Here is a 17,950-nt window from a genome sequence, read left to right as displayed (position 1 = left end):
GAGTCCTATGTGCACCAGGACAAACTCACTGATCAGTTTAGAGTAACATTTGCAGGTCGGATTTTGCTAGCGAATCAGGGAAACTGAGAAGGAAAGAGTATCTGCTAGAGCGAAAAGCCATCAGTAAAAAATCTGTAAGGTTTCTGAAGTGATTGGGTTTTCTGGATTTTGTTGAAGTGCTCGCAATAATTGTGCATTAGTTTGGTGTGAGTGTGAGTGTGTGGAAGACAAGCCACAAGACTTTGTCAGCCGATGTACGTATGAGTGTGACATCACTGGAGCCTCGCTGGGATAGGTCGGTTAGTGAAAAGGGTCGCGCATGGATTGGTAGACAACCATGAAGCGCAATTGGTTGAAAAGGTAGATGAAGAGGATCTCTGGATTAAAAGTCACTTCCTGATTATCAACACAAAACAAATTTGCGAAAATTAGGTTTTTCAAAACTTTGAAGAGTGCCTAAGATGTGTATATTCCACTGACAATATGGGAAGTTACTCCTCCAGAAGGTACTCCTGCCTATATAGTATTTGAGGAGCGGGGTGCTGCGCCATGCCTTTGGTTAAAGCAGTGGTGCAAACCGACAGAGAAAGATGAGGGTTTTACGTTTCCTATTCGTAGTACCTTTAATTTGAAAATTCTATGGAACCTGAGGAGGATGATGTACGAATTAAAACCCCTCCTGAGACCAGCTCAGTTTGAAGTAGTAGCAATCTGGAACCTAGTAGCCAGACAACAACAGCAACTGAAATTTGAGAGGAAAATGAGAAAAGCAGAGAAGACACTAGCAGAGGCTAGGTGGGACAGTGACCAGAAGTTTTGGAAATGAGACACTTTACAGGGAATCAAATTGTTTCCTGCAATTACACAGGATAGTGAGAAAGAAGGGAGGAAAGCTACCAGAAAGACAGATAGAAGCCCTTCCATGAAAAGAGAGCCAAAATCCAAAGAGACTAGGAAGGCTTTGACTCCTGACAAGGAGTCAGATGATGACAAATTCCTTTTACAGTTACTGAGAAATCATCCCCCTCCATATGCAGCACAAGAGAGTGGACCAAGCACTAGTGTAAACCCCTCTGCACCAACACTGGTTAACATGACACAAAGCCTGATGCAGAGTAGTCCTAATCTACCTACTGCATCAGCAACACAAAATCTGATGCCACAGCGAGTATTCCCAGAACCTACCCAGATGTGCCTATTGTAAATGCTGCAACCAGTTTAATGGTGCCGACAGGACAGGTTTACCAGAAACCACCATTCGTTCAGATGGAGTCTACTTCGCACTTACTGCCTCAAATGCAGCCCCAAACGATTAAAACTATACCTCTATAACAGAAACACAGACAGAGATGTTTGTATTGATGAGCCAGAACACAGGAGTGATGCACCCTCAGAACTCAAATGTTTGACCAAGCCCAGGTGCAGTGTCAGTACCTGTTACCATTCGTCCAGTCATACCATGGTTTTTCCAGGGAAACAACAGCACAAATGGCCAGGGGATCCTGAGTCAGAGTTTAGTGGGAGGAGGACTCAATGAGAGTTCCAGAATAGTCTCTCCTGTGGGACAGACCTTTGGTGGAACAGGATCATTGTTAGACTTAAGTCCTTACAGAGCTCCTCGAAATACTGAAGCAGGGTCACACATCAGTCCCAACCTGAAGTTAATGACACCACAACCTTCAAAATTAACTGTACAGCAGTTGCCAAGTACTCAGCCCAAAAACATTTCACTGCAAGGTTTGGCAGCTCAACAATTAACTGAATGGTTAGAAATGTTGGGTAGCCCCCGAGATGCTTCTAGAGGAGGAAATTATCTAATCTATACTTGGCTAAAGATGGAAGCAGATGAACTCATCTCAGTGTAAACCAACTCGAGTCATTCACTGAAGAAGAATTGTGTTACCTGTGCCCTTTGATTACAAAGGGAGCAGCATTGTGCACCAAAACCTAGCAGAAATAGCAGACAAATATGATATAGACCTTGAGAAAATTAAACATTTGAAAAGGAGTAACAGATTAGAGTTTAACGCAAAAGACTTTGAACACATGAGATCTGCAGGAATGAAGGCACACCTCAGAGAATTGCTTCAAAGCATTCAAACATGAAGAGCTCTAGATAAATGGGAAGGCAGATGGGTGACGAAATGTGACAAAAAAAAAAAGATTTTGAAATTCCTCAGGCAAATATACTGTAGGCTGAGGAAGCAGTAAAAATATTACCGAAGAGTGAGATTCCAAGAGGGAACTTTGTTACCGTCCCTTGGAGCAGAAGTGATATTTTGTCATTTACCAATGACTACCGTAGCTTGAGAGAGAAACCTGTAGAATGGTACCAGCAGGCGGATAGGTTTGTGAAACTTGCTTAGTGCCTAAGGGAAGACTAAAGCACTCTATTAGAGATAGTAGTCCCAGCATACTTGTGGGTGGAGTGCAAGAGGAGTATAGATTGGCCGACGAGGGAACCTGAGAGAAATCCAGGGAGGTGCAACATCTCCCGAGGTAATTAAATATTACTATAAGGTGGTTGAATAGAACATTGACTGGCAGCGCAGAGACAGAACAGCACAGGAAGCGAAAGAGACAATACATGCATACTATGAGAGATTGCTGCAGGTGTTTAAGCATTACAGTGGTACAGAAACAATTGAGCCGAAAGACATGATTCATTTTGTGTTCAGATTTTCTGAAGGACTGAGACCTGAAATCAGTCAGATGATTAAGAGCCATTTGATTTGCTGTCAAGCAAAGCCGATTGATGAGGTATTGCAGTACACAAAATACTGCAGCGATGAGATTGAGTTAAAGCAGAGAAAGTTGAAAGAGAAGGCGATGGTGATGCAGATTAAAGCAGCGCAAACAGGGTTACAAGGAAGCTTTACACAACAGCAGCAACAGGGAAATGCGCTGTTTTAAAACCTAGGCAGATGTAGAGGTTAGAGTCACTGGAAATGCCTTACCAGCCAACATTGGTAGAGTACATTGCTGATTTGTTGATCCCATCCAAAACAAAGGAAGAGTGCAAGTACAATACTATTGCCTTACTGAATCACTTAGGGGAAAAATGGTTATAAAGTGTCCATAACAAAATTACAGTACTGTCAGAGAGATGTGAAATATTTGGGACACCTGCTTGAGAAAGGAATTCGAAAGGTTTCCATAGAAAGGGTTGCAGCTATATTGCAGATGAATCCCCCAACCATTCAGAGAGATCTTAGGATGTTTTTGGGAATGGTGGGCTACTCCCGCCAATGGATTCCAAATTTTTCATCCATTTCAAAACCCTGCAAAAGCTGACTCACAAGGAGATTTCTGACCCCATAGTGTTAGATCAAGACTGTATGAAAGCATTTACAGAATTGAGAGAGTCTGTGTCAAGCATCAGCTTTGGGTATGCCTGATTACACAAAACCCTTCATGTTGTTTTGTCATGAAGGTGATGCATGTTCTTTGTCTGTCTTGACTCAAGCACATGATGGTGTAAATCGCCTGTAGCCTATTTTTCAGTTACGTTGGACCCAGTTGCAGCAGCCTTACCAGGTTCTCTAAGGTCCGTAGCAGCAGTTGAGCTGAGTCTCACTCAGAGTGAGAGCATTGTGATGGGACACCCCCTTACAGTACTGGTCCCTCACTCAATTGAAGTGTTACTCACCAGGTCAAAGACCCAGCATTTAAAAAGTGCTCGATTGACTAAATACGAGTCCATCATCCTGGGGTCCCCATATGTGTCAATTAAAAGATGTACAGTGCTTAACCCAGCAACTCTACTCCCGAAGAATGAGAATGTTGAAATTGACAAAGTGGATGACTCTGAACATGACTATCTAGAGTTAACTGAATTATGCACACAACCAAGGCCCCATTTGAAATACTTGTTTGGAAAAGAATGATCAGATTGTCTTTGTTGATGTCTCCTGTCTGAGAGATATGGGTGTATTGAGAGTAGGATATGCTGTATGTACTATCTCTGGGATTCTGGAAGCGTCCTGGCTTTAAGGAGTAAATTCTGCACAAGTGGCAGAGCTGGTATCTCTTACTAGAGCGTGCCATGTTTCTGCACAACTTAAGGTCACCATTTATACAGACAGCCAGTATGGATTTGGAATAGTCCATGATTTCGGCAAATTGTGGTTGCAGAGAGGTTTCCTAACCTCTTCTGGTTCACCCGTAAGAAATGGCGAGAGAATTCACGGGCTGTTACAAGCTATTCAGTTGCCTGAAAAGATTGCTGTGGTTAAATGCACCTGAAATCGCAAGAGTTTGTTTAAATGGGAAATGGATAGGCAGAACAAGTTGCAAGGTTTTGCTCATTGAATTGTATATCATTTAAGAAGAAATGGGAATTGCTACCTGATGACGATGAAATGAATCCTAGTTATGCTTTGCATGTCATAAATACACTGAAAGAACTAAAAACTTTACAGGACAATGTACCCAAGGATGAGAAGAGGGAGTGGGTCAGAATGAAATGTGTTCAGAGAGAAGATGATATCTGGACCTCAGAGGAAGGACTGGTGGTTTTGCCAAGTAGGTTACTGACTCAATTAGCTAGATATTATCGTGGTCAAGCACATATTGGGAGGTATGCCATGGTTCGCACTTTCAAGCAACAATGGTTCAATCCGAAATTTAGACAGGTTGCCGAAGCAATTTGCCATAGGTGCATGATTTGCCAGCAGATGAATGTGGGAAAAGGAACAGTGGCTAATATGGGCCATATTGGAAAAGCTGAAGGGTCACTCAGCAGAATGCCAACGGATTTCATTGAAATGCTTGCATGTGGAGGATTGAGATATGTGTTGGTGATTGTATGCATCTTTAGTCATTGGATTGAAGCCTACCTCACACAGAGAAATGACAGCCTCACAGTAGCAAAGTTACTGCTTAGGAAACTGATACCACGTTTTGGGTTTCCGGTCTCTTTTGAATCAGATAGAGAAAGTCACTTCGACAATGAAGTAATGAAATTGCTATGTTCAGCTTTAAACATTGAGCAGAAACTGCACTGTAGTTACCGCACTGAAGCATCAGGACTTGTGTAACAGATGAATGGTACCTTGAAATCAAGAATGGCAAACATGTGTGCGTCCACAAATCTGAAATGGCCTGATGCATTACCATTAGTTTTAATGTCAATGAGAAGTACATCGGACAAGAAAACATGACAGTCACATCACGAAATCCTCAGGGGCAGAGCAATGAGGTTACCAGCGGTTCCTACAAATGCTCTTGTGAACGTTACAGATGATATGGTGTTGGACTACTGCAAAGGCTGGCTGATGTGGTTCGCTCTTTCTCTCATCAGGTGGAAGCTACCACACTGCAACTGTCACAAGGCCAAGGACACAATGTGAAAGCAGGTGATTGGGTTGTGATCCGAAAGCACATGAGGAAATAGAGCTTGGAGCCTCGGTAGAAGGGCCCCTACCAGAAAGTGCGGATCACAACAAGAGCTGTAAAGTGCACTGGACTTCCAAACTGGATCCACGCCAGCCACACTCGGAAAGTACCAAGTCCCTTGGATGAGGTAACAGAGTTGTTGAGAATACCAACAACGTCCAGGCAAACTCCAGGCTTGGAGAGAGGAGAAAACAAACTGGAAACTGTACCTGAGAAGACCACATCCAACGCAAACACTCCTGTGAGAGACAGAGTGAAAGAAATACAGGAGAGTGACAATGAACCAATCTCAACTGAGGTAACAGGAGAGTTTGATCAGAGGACGGGTCTCCCAGAAGCAGACGATCTTGAAAGACCAACAGAACAAATGACAAACCCTACTGGGGAAGGAGTTGAGGTGGATCCAAGCCAAAACAATTTGACTCCTCCGCAACCGGTTGCAGGTACGTCAAAAGAAGATATTCCAAACCAAAGAGGATCTGTAAGTCCAGCACTGAAAAGAGCAGGAACGAGAGGACCACTGCAAGGTAACAAGTGGCCAGAATCAAAGCTGAAGGCAAAGAAAGCAATCACAGTAACAACAATCGAGGAAGAAGTTGATACCATCAGAAGGGAAGGCTTAAGTGAGGGTGAACTAAGAAGAGATCGAAAACTAAAGAAAAAAAGATTTGCAAATCGAAGGTACTCAGGTCCTGAATGGGCGTATGTATCTACCAGCAAGTGGCAGAAATAATTTTCGTCTTTTGGTTTTGATCGAGATATTCCAGGTCAATATTTCTGGATGTGAAAAAACTAATAAACTGAACTGTTGTAAAGCCTGTAAAGTGAGGAAGTGCAAGACAAGGAGACTGTTGAAAATTTACCTGGAAAAGACATTTTTGATAACCTAATTTGACAAGCTGCTAAAGTGGTCTTGAGAAGAAAAACTACCTATTTTTGAAAAGGGTCCTGGAAGAAAGATTGAAGGCTGTAAGTAATTGATGAAGATAAGTTGAAATTTTTGTTTTGTGTTTTGATTTTTGCTGCAGAGCCACACATTTTCCATTGCTTCTAATTTCTGATTCTTTACAGACCATGGATAATCATAGCCAGCAGGGTAATAAAAATAGATGCTGCAAAATATATGGGTATTGGTTTGGGGATTGTTTGTGTGTTTGCGTGCCTGATATTGACAGTAGGTGTAACTGTTCTTGACAAGAATGAGGCCAACCATACCACAGATATAGAAACCACTACTATACTCTCAAACATAAATAAATGTAGGTTAGATGAAAAATATCTACATGTACACAACACTCAAGGAGAACTTTCTTCTAACGTTTTCCATCACTTATTGCATGAATATGTTGACACAATGAAGGTGAAACAGTGTTGTGTGTGTACACACATTCCTGCCTCAATCCAGGAAGGAGTAACCTGTCATAGTTTGCCTCTAACTTACGGCATAAGTTGTAGTCTTTTACTGACAGGATTTTATAACCTGGAGTATATCCAATAGTTCTATTCTAACTATTTTAATTTGTCCCTATAATTAAGTAACTGAGTAGAGTAGCTAAGGAAAATAACATAGAAATAGTAAGAGGATTCTTTGAACCTACATTGACATTTGGAACTGCTTATGCATGAAAACAATTTAACATGCTTGCTTACACCTATAGAAAAGAGCTTTTTAGATCACACAGAGGACAGGAGAAGGGCATTAATAGCAAAAATAGAAAAAGGGTTAGTGATAAGGACACCAGGAAATAATCATGCATTTAGTGGCATCAACACACAAGGGAACTTAGCTTTAGATGCGCAGCATGTAGGAAAGCTTTGTGTATACAGGCCTAAACCTAGAGTTGATAAAGTGTTTGTGGGAATGAGTGAATGCAGACATGTGTTTTTGTTTCAGTATAAATGGACATTTATGTTGAATGGTCAGGATCCAGCAGTTCCTGGATTTTATTACATCTGTGGGCCAAATGCATATTACCATCTCCCTAGTGGATAGTATTGCATGTGTTACTTAGGGACAGTTTTCCTGAAAATGTACCTACTTGAATACTTGAACAAATTACCTAAAATGACTGAATTACATCATAAAAGACAAGAGCGAGAATCCGTTTCCAGCACTGTTGGAGACATATTTGGAGCAATGATTCCTTCATTGGGAGTTGCTTTGAATGCCATAAAAATACGGAAGTTGTCTAATATCGTGGATAACGTGCCGAAGTATTATTCAGGAGCCATTATCCTAATGGATACAGAGATGGCTGTGGTAAGAGCTATGACTCTTCAGAACCGCCTTGCGTTAGACATCCTTTTATCAAAAGAGGGCGGTGTTTGTAAATTGCTGAGTCCGCAACATTGTTGCTCATATATACCAGAAAGTAGTAAAGAAATTAGAGGCCTTATTAACAATCTAACCAAAGATAAAGCTGATTAGAAAGAACTAACTGAACCTACTTTACGGAAAAATGTTGGCAAAGGAATTGCTTCCTTGGGGAATTGGCTTGGCAACCTGGGAAAAGGGATATTAATGAAGATGATACAAGGGATTATGATTATTGTAATTTTCTTAATTGGAGTATGGGGAATACGTAAATTGTACAATGTGATTAAAATGAAAAGATTGAAAAGGGATAGGAATCAGAAGAAGGAAATAATTAGAATGGAAAAATTGTTTAGGGAAACTTCAAAGGGAAAAAGAATAAATAAAAACATGAAAGAGACAAAATTTTGAAAGAAAACTGTATAACAAAATAAATTTATTTGGGAAATGTAAATGTGATGACATATTTAGTCATCACAGGAGGATTGTAAGCACTGGATTTCTACTAATAAAATATTTCACGCATTCTGTACTTGAATTTGCTTAGAAAATATATTGACATAGAAAATAACGTGCAGTCTGAAAATATGCCTACTTGAATGGCCACCAAATATTTCACGCATTCTGTACCTGAATTTGCTTAGAAAATATATTGACATAGAAAATAACATGCAGTCTGAAAATGTGCCTACTTGAATGGCCACCATATAACATGTAATGTTCTTATTGAAAGCATACTAAAGATTATTTGAACCTTATTTGAATATGAAAATGCAGCAATATGTTATACTTATGATTAAATGCTATGAATCTGCTTACATTTACTGTAGGCCTCAAGCTAGTGAGGTCTAAGCCTTAGTATTACACAGCTTCAAATTAGAAAATGCAATGTCAGAATAAAATGTGATCTCATACTCACTGAATAATTAAATGCTTTGTTTAACTAAAAAGGTTGAACAAATCAAGAACTGCTTCTTAGGAAATGTTAGCTAGAAACAATGACTGTTCTAAATTGTTGTAAACCTCAACTAGAGATGTGTGAGAAAGTGATGTTCCCAGGAACTAACATTGGATGTGCTGACGGAAGTCAAGGAAAGATACAAATTGATCCTTGAGGAGTTGAACGATGTGCGTAAAGGAGAAGAGCCAATCATCAACGTGTGAAAGACTGTCTAGTTATATCTTAGATTTAGGATATTCATTTTATGAGACTAAAAGCTATTGTATGATTTTCTGACCAATGACAACATGGGACAAGTTTTACTTAACCGCACTGCACTCAGAAAAGTTGGAGTAGAGAGAACTTGCGTGGCCACTCTTATGAGCTCCTCTTCTGGGTCACTTCAATACTTTCTGCTGTTATCTTTGTGCTCCATGCGTGATGCTGGTGCTTACTCTTGCGCTTGATACTTAGAGCTCGATGCGCCTTTGCTACCTGTCTTAGACATTTTCTTTCTAATGGTTTGGAGAGCTTAGAGTCCCCGATTTTGAACCATTACCCCTTTCATGTCCCAATGCCGATGCTGACCGAACTGATGTCCGCTTGATGAAGATTAATCAGCCGCTTGCTGATCCATAAAAGGACAGGTATATTTGCAAATGTCTTTATTGTTGATTTGTCTTTTGCTTCTAGCTACCAACTGCTGCCTTTTGATCGAGCCATAGTTAGAGGTTTCCCAAATTTATGTTGACTAAATTCTTTTGCATGAAGTCCAAACATGATGATGCTAATCTGACGTTAGTGAGTTTCCTGCATTCAACTAAATTGCTGTCTGATGTTACTCAATTGCTGAATTTCAGGGTATTCTATTACTATTGCACAATTACTCTTATTGCTGATCTGTACCTTAGTATTGGAAGTGCTAGTCGTTAACGCATTAGCTAAGTTGGGATTCTTTAGGAGGTTTGGTCAACCAGTGTTATTCTTATACTTCTATCATGTGGTTTTGAGACTAATTTACGTTGTACTAGCATTGTTAATCTAGGGAAATAAATGTTCAATTTGATACTAAAGGTGTGGTAATTCGTGGCTTAATGGGTCATGGTGTGTAAAGTTACTGACTCCAAGAATCTTATTGTTTTATTTGGTGATATTCATGTGATGTACAGATTTAGTGGGGTGAACATCTTAAACAAGTCAAAAGGTCCAAAGACCTAAGAGCACTCCCACTAGCTAAAAGCAGAACAAAATGTGCCAGGAAATGGAGGTCTTAAAGCAGCTTGGGCGTCAGAAACAGTCAACAGGCCCAAGTCAAGAGGGGACCACAACACAACATTCAAGAAATAGAACACCCACAACAAAGCAGAAGGGAGCTCACAGTGCTGTCCTGGTGGGCGGAAGCACAACTTGAATGACGCGTGTGCATCTTTAATATATTTTATTTCCTGAAGCTGGCGAAATAGCTAAAGAAAACTTCTTTGTTTCATGCGTGACTAATCATAGCCACTCATTTAGATAGATGTTGGAGAGCAGCCAAAATGGATTCAACAAAGAAGCGGATGTGCTGTGCGTGAAGGCAAATGTAAGCGTCTCTGTGAAAGACGACGTGGCCTGGACAACTGAAACAATTACAGAACTCTGATAAAATAATATGTTTGATTTTTTATTTTTAATATTTATGCGACTCGACATTCATCCAAGGGTATCTTGACGCCAGAACTAAATGGTTGAAGATGTGTCGATGCAGCTAACATGCAGGAAAGAGCCAATTTTTCAGAAGTGTCCTAATTTAAAAAAATAGGAAAACTTCCCCTACCCAGATAAAACATCTTTTATCGAGCAGTGGTCCAGTGGAGATAAAGAAGTGAGAGGTTCGCTCATGGGCGAGTGCTAAGGGAACTAACTACTGCGCCGCGCTTTCTCCAGAGTCCACTCTAACCTAAAGCGGAAGTCCTTCCTTAGTCTCACGTTAGGAAGAGCTGCTGTGCGCCTGTTATCACTGATTAACCTTTGTCTCAGTCTTCCAATTAGCACGCTACCACTCGACAGCTCCTAATATTCAATTATTATTATGGAACAGAACATTATCCTTTCCAGGAATACCGCGAGAGATAAGGGGCGCTTTTGTAGTACGTTGGTTTCCTGTACCAATGTTTCTAGTAGTGCTGTGAAAGGTGCACGTGTTTAACAGATTGATGTACAAGGTATCTCAGCGGGGCCAATAGTGGTGGGGTGTGGGGACGAGACGAGTACTGCCTTATGCAGGCGTCCAGCTAGCCGTGTGGGGCAAGAAAGCATGCCTCCCACGTGCTAACAATGGTTCAGATCCCGCACGGAAATGCCCACTGCTGTCTCCAGTGCGGTACTTGTGTGTGATACCCTAGTGCATTCTGGGTCCTGTAGTGTTGTTTTGCTTTCATTGAGTGAATTAGATTAATGTACCTGAAATCATTGATTTGTAACTAAAGAGCTCAAAACTTGAGAGAGCGTCCGTAACCACCAGGAATGACCTGAAAGCTGTGCTTAATTTGTGATTGTTGTTTCCGGTGCTGAGCACCAGCACTTATTTTTGAGGGCCGGTGGTTGTTCTTCTGTCTCAAGCATTTACCTCAAGCAAAATACACATATGGGGAAGACGAAGGAAGAGAAAAACGAAAACGCATCACAATGGGAGAGAGCAAAAAGCTGCTAGAATGAGCTGAAGGGGCAGGGAGTGTCTGTAAATGGATTAATGAGGCATGAGATGGCTTCAGGATTACGCTGCCTCAGTATTCGGTGCTCGCACATTTAATTGCAGCAGCTGCGTGTTTAAGAGGAAAGCTTTGGGCACCCGCACGTTTTTGTTTACAAATTAAGCACTGCCTGAAAGCATGTGCAATACGGGTTGACCTTTGGGCCTCTCCTTAAATTAAGATTATACTTATTTAAAACTGGCGACCTCTTCGATGATGACAAGGATCTTAGTGACTCTTGCCCGCCACTCTAGAGGGTGATCCTCACAGAGGTGAGTGGGAAGCCTTTCAGCTGGTGACCAGTCTGGATTGGATAGGGCGACCCCCCCAGGGTCTGTGTGTTACCCAGAGCTGGATGCACCACTGGGGCCTTCCATTGCATTGGGATATGCCATACTTTCTTCCCACTTGATAAACCTTTCTGAGAGCTAGACTGCTCCATCCCATTTAATCTATAGGAAGCCCACAGTACAATGTAGACTACATTGGGAAATAGGTTGATGGTGAAACAACACATGTATATTACTAGATTTCAGGACAAGTCTCACTGGGAGTTGAATTACACATTGATGATGGTGTGAAATATTGCACCCTGCATTACTAAGTAAATTATAGGCAAAGATTGTTTCATTTTACTGTACATATGTTCTGTCAATCTTAAAAAGGCAGCTGGTATAGAAAAACGGAAAAACAGCCTCCTGAAGCCCAGCAGCAAGATGATAACAAACACAAGGGGATTAAATACAAGTGTCCAGTGATGGGTGGTAGACAGCAGGGTGGCACCAGCTGAGTGATTGGACATCCTTGCAGGGAAAGCTATAGATTCAGTGGTGGGATGGCTGTATACATACATACAAGTGCTAACCAGTTCAAAGTTACATTGGGACCAAGTTAACAAAGCAGTATTTTTGCTTAATTCAATGGACTACTCGTTTCTAGGGTCAAGCATGAGCTAGCGCATGTGTGTTGCTTGCGACACACTATTGTACACAAAAAGGGCTTGGAGCCCACCCATTGCTTACCATTTGTTGGCTTTGTGTCAATCTTCTTTGCAGCCGCCGTAATTGGCCAATGAAGGCAAATTGTAATTTCCAATAGTTTCTGTGGAGCAGAGACCAAACACAGATTGATTCAAGTTAATTTGTGCCTGTCTGCTGCTCTCAATGTAATTAAGGAATTCTTTCTTCCCCCTTCTCTCTCCCACTGCCTGCTCCTCCCTCCATAGCATTCGCACTTTTTTTCTTGTTAAACTGACTGTTTCTCAGGGGTGGAGCCTAGATGGCCAAGATGGCAGACACACTCTTCTGAGTTCACACCCAGCTTTGGTGAAGGAGTGATCTCCTGGGTGCTAGAGTGCCCTGCAGGAGGTTTGTCTGGCCCCAGGTAGAAGGGGTGCAGCGTCACCCTCAGCGACCCAATTGCGGTGGAGATCCTGTTCGGCCATGGAGATGGGCTGCACCTACGGCAATATGGCAGCCCGGCTTAAAGACTGGGCCAGCACGCACCCGGCATCCGTGGCAGGTGCTACAGTGTCTCTGAGTGATGATCTGCCAGATGAAGGAGGCAAATGCAGCGGTCGGCCAGGGTAGCCCCTCTAGGTATGCAGGGCAAAGGGGGCAAAGCCTAACTCTGGCGCTTGAGTTCAGCCAAGTCAGCAGTGAGGCCCTGTCAGGCCAGGAAGCCTTGTGATGAGGCCCTCGAGGAGGCACACGATGCACGGCCCCCCCGGAGGGAGCATATATTATGCATACTTGACAATTGGAGTGGGGGCCACATAGGATCTGATGAGCGCCCCTGAGGAGTGCACTGGGTGTTCTGGGGTGCCTCCCTGGCTGCTGAGAAGGACTTGGTGTGGGAGTTGGACACCTGGCCCCAAAGAGACTGTAGATGTCCCTTTCTCTGGGTCAGAATCACAGTAACAATACCTGCCGCCCATCCTCCAGGATCTGACTGCTCACGCTGCCTCCCATTGATGACTCCGCAGGGCAAGCGGGTCAGATTCCCATCCATCACCTGTTCTGGGAGTTGGTGGCCCACAGTGAAGAGAGGTGGGCTGCAGAGCTGAGGCCCGCTTGCAACAGGACTCACCCCTGGCTGCAATGACAAATACTATGGGTCGTGACAAGGAGCTCCTGAAGGGGGCTGAGGGCACCTCACCAGAAACAGTTTTGGAACAGTGGGGCTCCTCCTGGCTCAAAAATCTTTGTTAGGAGCATTGCCTCACCCTATGATAGCTTGATTTCTGAACTACTAGGACAGGGATGAGATCCAAAAGGGGGCAAGGGAGAAGGACCACCTAATGCATCAATCTGGCCACATTCTGATTTTCTCATATTACAGTCACCAGGTCCAATCCGGGCAAAAGTCCTAGGATCAAGTGAAGCAGAAACCTTGCAACCTGAATCTTTCCTATATGCTCCTTTAGCCTACATGATTGTGGGTGCTTTACGACTCCAAGTCACACTTCTTTGACACCCCAGATGAGGCACAGGCCTGGCTCACGGAGTACTGTCCTCTTACACTGCACCAGCTTTGCTGGTGGCAGACGACCATTCCCTCACTCCTGGGATGGTGAGGACCTTTGCTGCAGTGCAGTAAATGATCCAGATGGCAGAAATAGGGCTTGGTTGACACCAAAGCCTCCACGGAATCGGAGAGAGGACGTCAGAAGAGGAATGAGGCCAGTGGGCCACAATTTCAAGGGATGCCCCAGGGTACTACCACTACTGATCATCCTCTGGTGACCCGATCAGAGCTGTAAAACTATGGGTGACTCTAGCGTAGGGGTGTGCAAAAAATTCTACCCTGCCGGTGAAGTTCACAGAGTTTTGCCCACTCCGTGCACCACTTACAGCGCGGAGTTCCAGCACAGCTCCACCAACTGCTTTGTGGCAGAGTTTTTTCTTGCATGTGGTTCACCAACATTTAGTTGGTGAGCGCATGTGAGAATTTGCATCCCCTAGCACCATTTTTGGGTGCTAGAACACCTCCCGGTGACAGTTCTCAATGCAGGCGGTTGCAGGAGATTGCAACCGTTCGTGTTGACAAAGCTGCTGTTCGAGTCACAAATCAATTGGAGCAGCTGAAAGCAGCAGTGCCACTACCACTAATTTTACAGTGAGGCACAAGTTTGCGGTGTTAACAATTAGCCTAAGCAGTGCAACATGCCCGAATTTTGCCAACTCGTGAACTGCACAGACTCTCGCAGAGCTTTTATGTAACTCCGTGGAGCTTCGCAGAGTGAAACTCTGTGAGTTCCATCCAGGCCTAGTCTGCTGATGGCCATGACATACACCTGCGTACTGCACACTAGCACCATTGTATACTACTGATATACCCGTGCACATCGCTCCTCCTGTGGAGCCGGGGCGGGATTATTGTTTTTGCTACTTAGTTACAACATTACCATGTTTGATCTGGTTTTAGTTTGGGGGTTTAGGTGACAGATGCTTATTCAAGAAGGGAAATATAGGGTGAAGGAAAGTTAGGGGGAAGGGGTCTGTTGTGGTTTTCGGGCTATTTTGCCCACTTTAGTTGTCCACATGCTCTCACTACCAAGCAAAAAAATTCACATACCAACATACCCCACTCTGTGAGCCCCACTGTGGGCTCCAATGCTGTGGCACCTTTCATGATATTGGACAATATGTGCCTTTCCTTGTCCTCCGTCATTATCATCCACAACGTGGAACATTAATGGGCGTCAGTGGGCTTCTGGACCGAATTAAGAGGGGGGCAGTAAAGCAGTTTGTGCATCAACCTGATGATTCAAATGCTCCAGGAAACTCACCTCCAGGGCACTAACTGCCCATTCCTGACCCACAAAGATTATGACAGACTATTCCATGTTGGTTATTCCTAGGTCTCTAGGGGGGTAGCCATACCCTTCCATAAAACTCTGCCCTTGGAAGTTTCCGGGGTCTATCGAGACACATTGGGAAGTACATGATTTTTGAGGGCTCCTTGGAAGGTCCCCTCAATAATTTGTCATGTGTGTATGTCCCACCAGCACTGGCCCGGCTCACAATAGAGAACCTTCAGGAGCTCATACTTGTCCTGCCCCATGGGGTGACGATCCGTGGGGGAGACTTCAATTATATCATGACTGAGCAAGACTGCCACAGGCCTACAGTGGCATCACAGAGGAGAGGGAGAGGGTTGTCTGACTAGCTACTGGATTGGGACTTAGTGAGATGTGGAAAATATGGAATCCCAGATGTCAGGGCCACACACATACTTCAGGGGTACATGGGCTGCTATCACACCTCACCTACCTTTTACTCTCGGCCCGTCCTCGTGCACATCACTGGTACCACTGTACTACCCTGGGGATATCTGTCACGCCCCAGTGACAACACACTTCAGTGCCCCTCCTTCTGGGGACAGACCCATATGGCATCCAAATGCTTGGTTCTTGGTAGAAGAACACTTCTCCTCCAACTTGGCCATGGAACTAAAGGCATTTTTCAATATAAACAGAGACACTTTAGATTCCCCTAGCGTGCTGTGTGGAGCCTCCAAGGCCTCCATGCAGAGGAAATTTCCATTCCTATGTTCAGGATAAGGGTCGCAAAAGGCTGGTGAAGACCATAGAACTCGAAACTCCATATTGTCCCAAGAGCATAGAGCACGGGGGCTCCAGATGGAACAAATGCAATGTCACCTGGCCTTAGACAGGGCCTCCCTGCACCAGTTGCTTAGAGGAGGCCTGCAGCTGCTGGATGGCTTCCACCAAGCAGGCCTATGACTGAGCGTACAAATCTGGTCAACTTCTTTATTGGTTAGGTACTGAAGACACAGAGACCAGGGTAGTTTCCAAAGTGACTGATAGGAATGGGGTGACAGTGGAGAAGGCCACTGAGATCGCATCTGCCTTTACTCAATATTACTGGAGTCGGTATGCAGAACGCACCCGCTTGGCTTGTGAGACCAGTGCTCCCTTGGTTGTAGACGTGCCATTGCCTTATCTTTCAAAAGCTGACAGAGGTGACATAGATTGACCACTCACTTTGAGGAACTGGGCAAGACTCTTTCTGACCTTAATTCAGGATAAACCTCGGGCTGGACAGATTTACGGTAGAGTATTATCGTAAGCTCTGTTCAATGACCTTCCCTCTGTCCTAGATACCTAGATATGTTTGCAGAAGTGGGCTTTACAGGATAATTTTAATTGGAGATAGATCTAGTGCTGCTGGTGGTCTTGCCAAAACCAGGCCCTCCCCCAAATCAAAGCGCCTCATACCACCCCATCTCACTTATTAATACGGAGGTCAAGCTTTATGCTAAGTTGTTGGCTAATCGTCTCCTGAGGTAATTGACCCACTTCAACAACGCAGACCGGTGCAGTTTATTCCACACCACAGCACCAGACACTGTATGATGAGAGTCCACCTGCCACTGCCGTATGTTCGCTCAGTTGGCGGTTCAGCGGTGGTTGTGCCTATCGACTTAGAGAAAGCTTTTGATACCCTGCTTTGTTCGTTCCTGGAGGATACACTTATTAAGGTGGACTTCGGCCCACAATATTGGGCGTTTATCCGGGTCGTATAAGCAACTCAGCAGGGCCTGGTTAGGATAAATAGTGTGGTATCCCCCACATTTTCTATTCAGCAGTGCACCTGGTAGGGTTATCCTTTGTCCCTCCTCCTATTCTTGCTTGCCATTGAGCTCCGAGCAGCCTGGGTGCACTGCACCAGGCAGGTATGGGCCATCATCTGGGGATTGGCAACGGAGGACAGGATTGCTCTATATCCTGACAATGTATCCCCGTTCCTCTCCCAGGCTGTTGTGATAGAGCCTAGATTAATTTACATCCTGAACACCGATGGCTTGGCCTCTGGACTGAGGGCTAACTGAGGTAAGTCTCTCTTGGTCCCCTTGTGGGGTGCTTGTCAGGATGAGGCCTAGCAACCTGGGATCCTCGTACCTCGTGTTATTTTCCTCTTCCTGGAAGTGAACATATTATGGGAATCAGAACTCACATGGAGTTTGAATCTCCGACCCTTGATACATAGGTCCTTGGAAGACATGCCCAGGTGGGATAAGCTGCCCCTTAGCCTTGTAGGCAGACTCACGCTATTCAACATGATGATACCCTCTCTGCTGCATTACTTTCTTCAAAACTTCCCCTTTCATATTCTGTAAGCCTGGTTTAACACCCTGGCTTCACTAGTAAGGCAGTTCCTGGGGGCTAATAAGCCCTCCCAGAGTCACCTTTGGTAAATGCGTCTGCACCACCTATGACTGAGGACTCTCCATGATGGATATCCATCTATAATATTAGGCGGCACACATCCTGATAGTAAACAATAGCTATGATTGGCCTGGAGAACATAACACATATTTTATATGGGGCACCTATCCCTGAACGGCAGTCAGACCTGACTAAACAAGTGTTCCAAGTCTGGAGAGCTGCACTGCATTGGACAGGTTGGGACCGACGACTTACACTGGAGACTCCCCTGTGGGAAGTCCAATGGTTGGTGTGTGAGGCGAACCTTGAGGGCTTCCGAGGGTGGGACCAGCTTGGCATTTTGCACCTGGAAGATATATGGCACACTGGTCATA

Source organism: Pleurodeles waltl, chromosome 7 (assembly GCF_031143425.1).
Source record: "Pleurodeles waltl isolate 20211129_DDA chromosome 7, aPleWal1.hap1.20221129, whole genome shotgun sequence".
NCBI lineage: Eukaryota > Metazoa > Chordata > Amphibia > Caudata > Salamandridae > Pleurodeles > Pleurodeles waltl.
The sequence above is the reverse complement of the archived record's forward strand: the minus strand, read 5'-3'. Positions refer to the sequence as shown.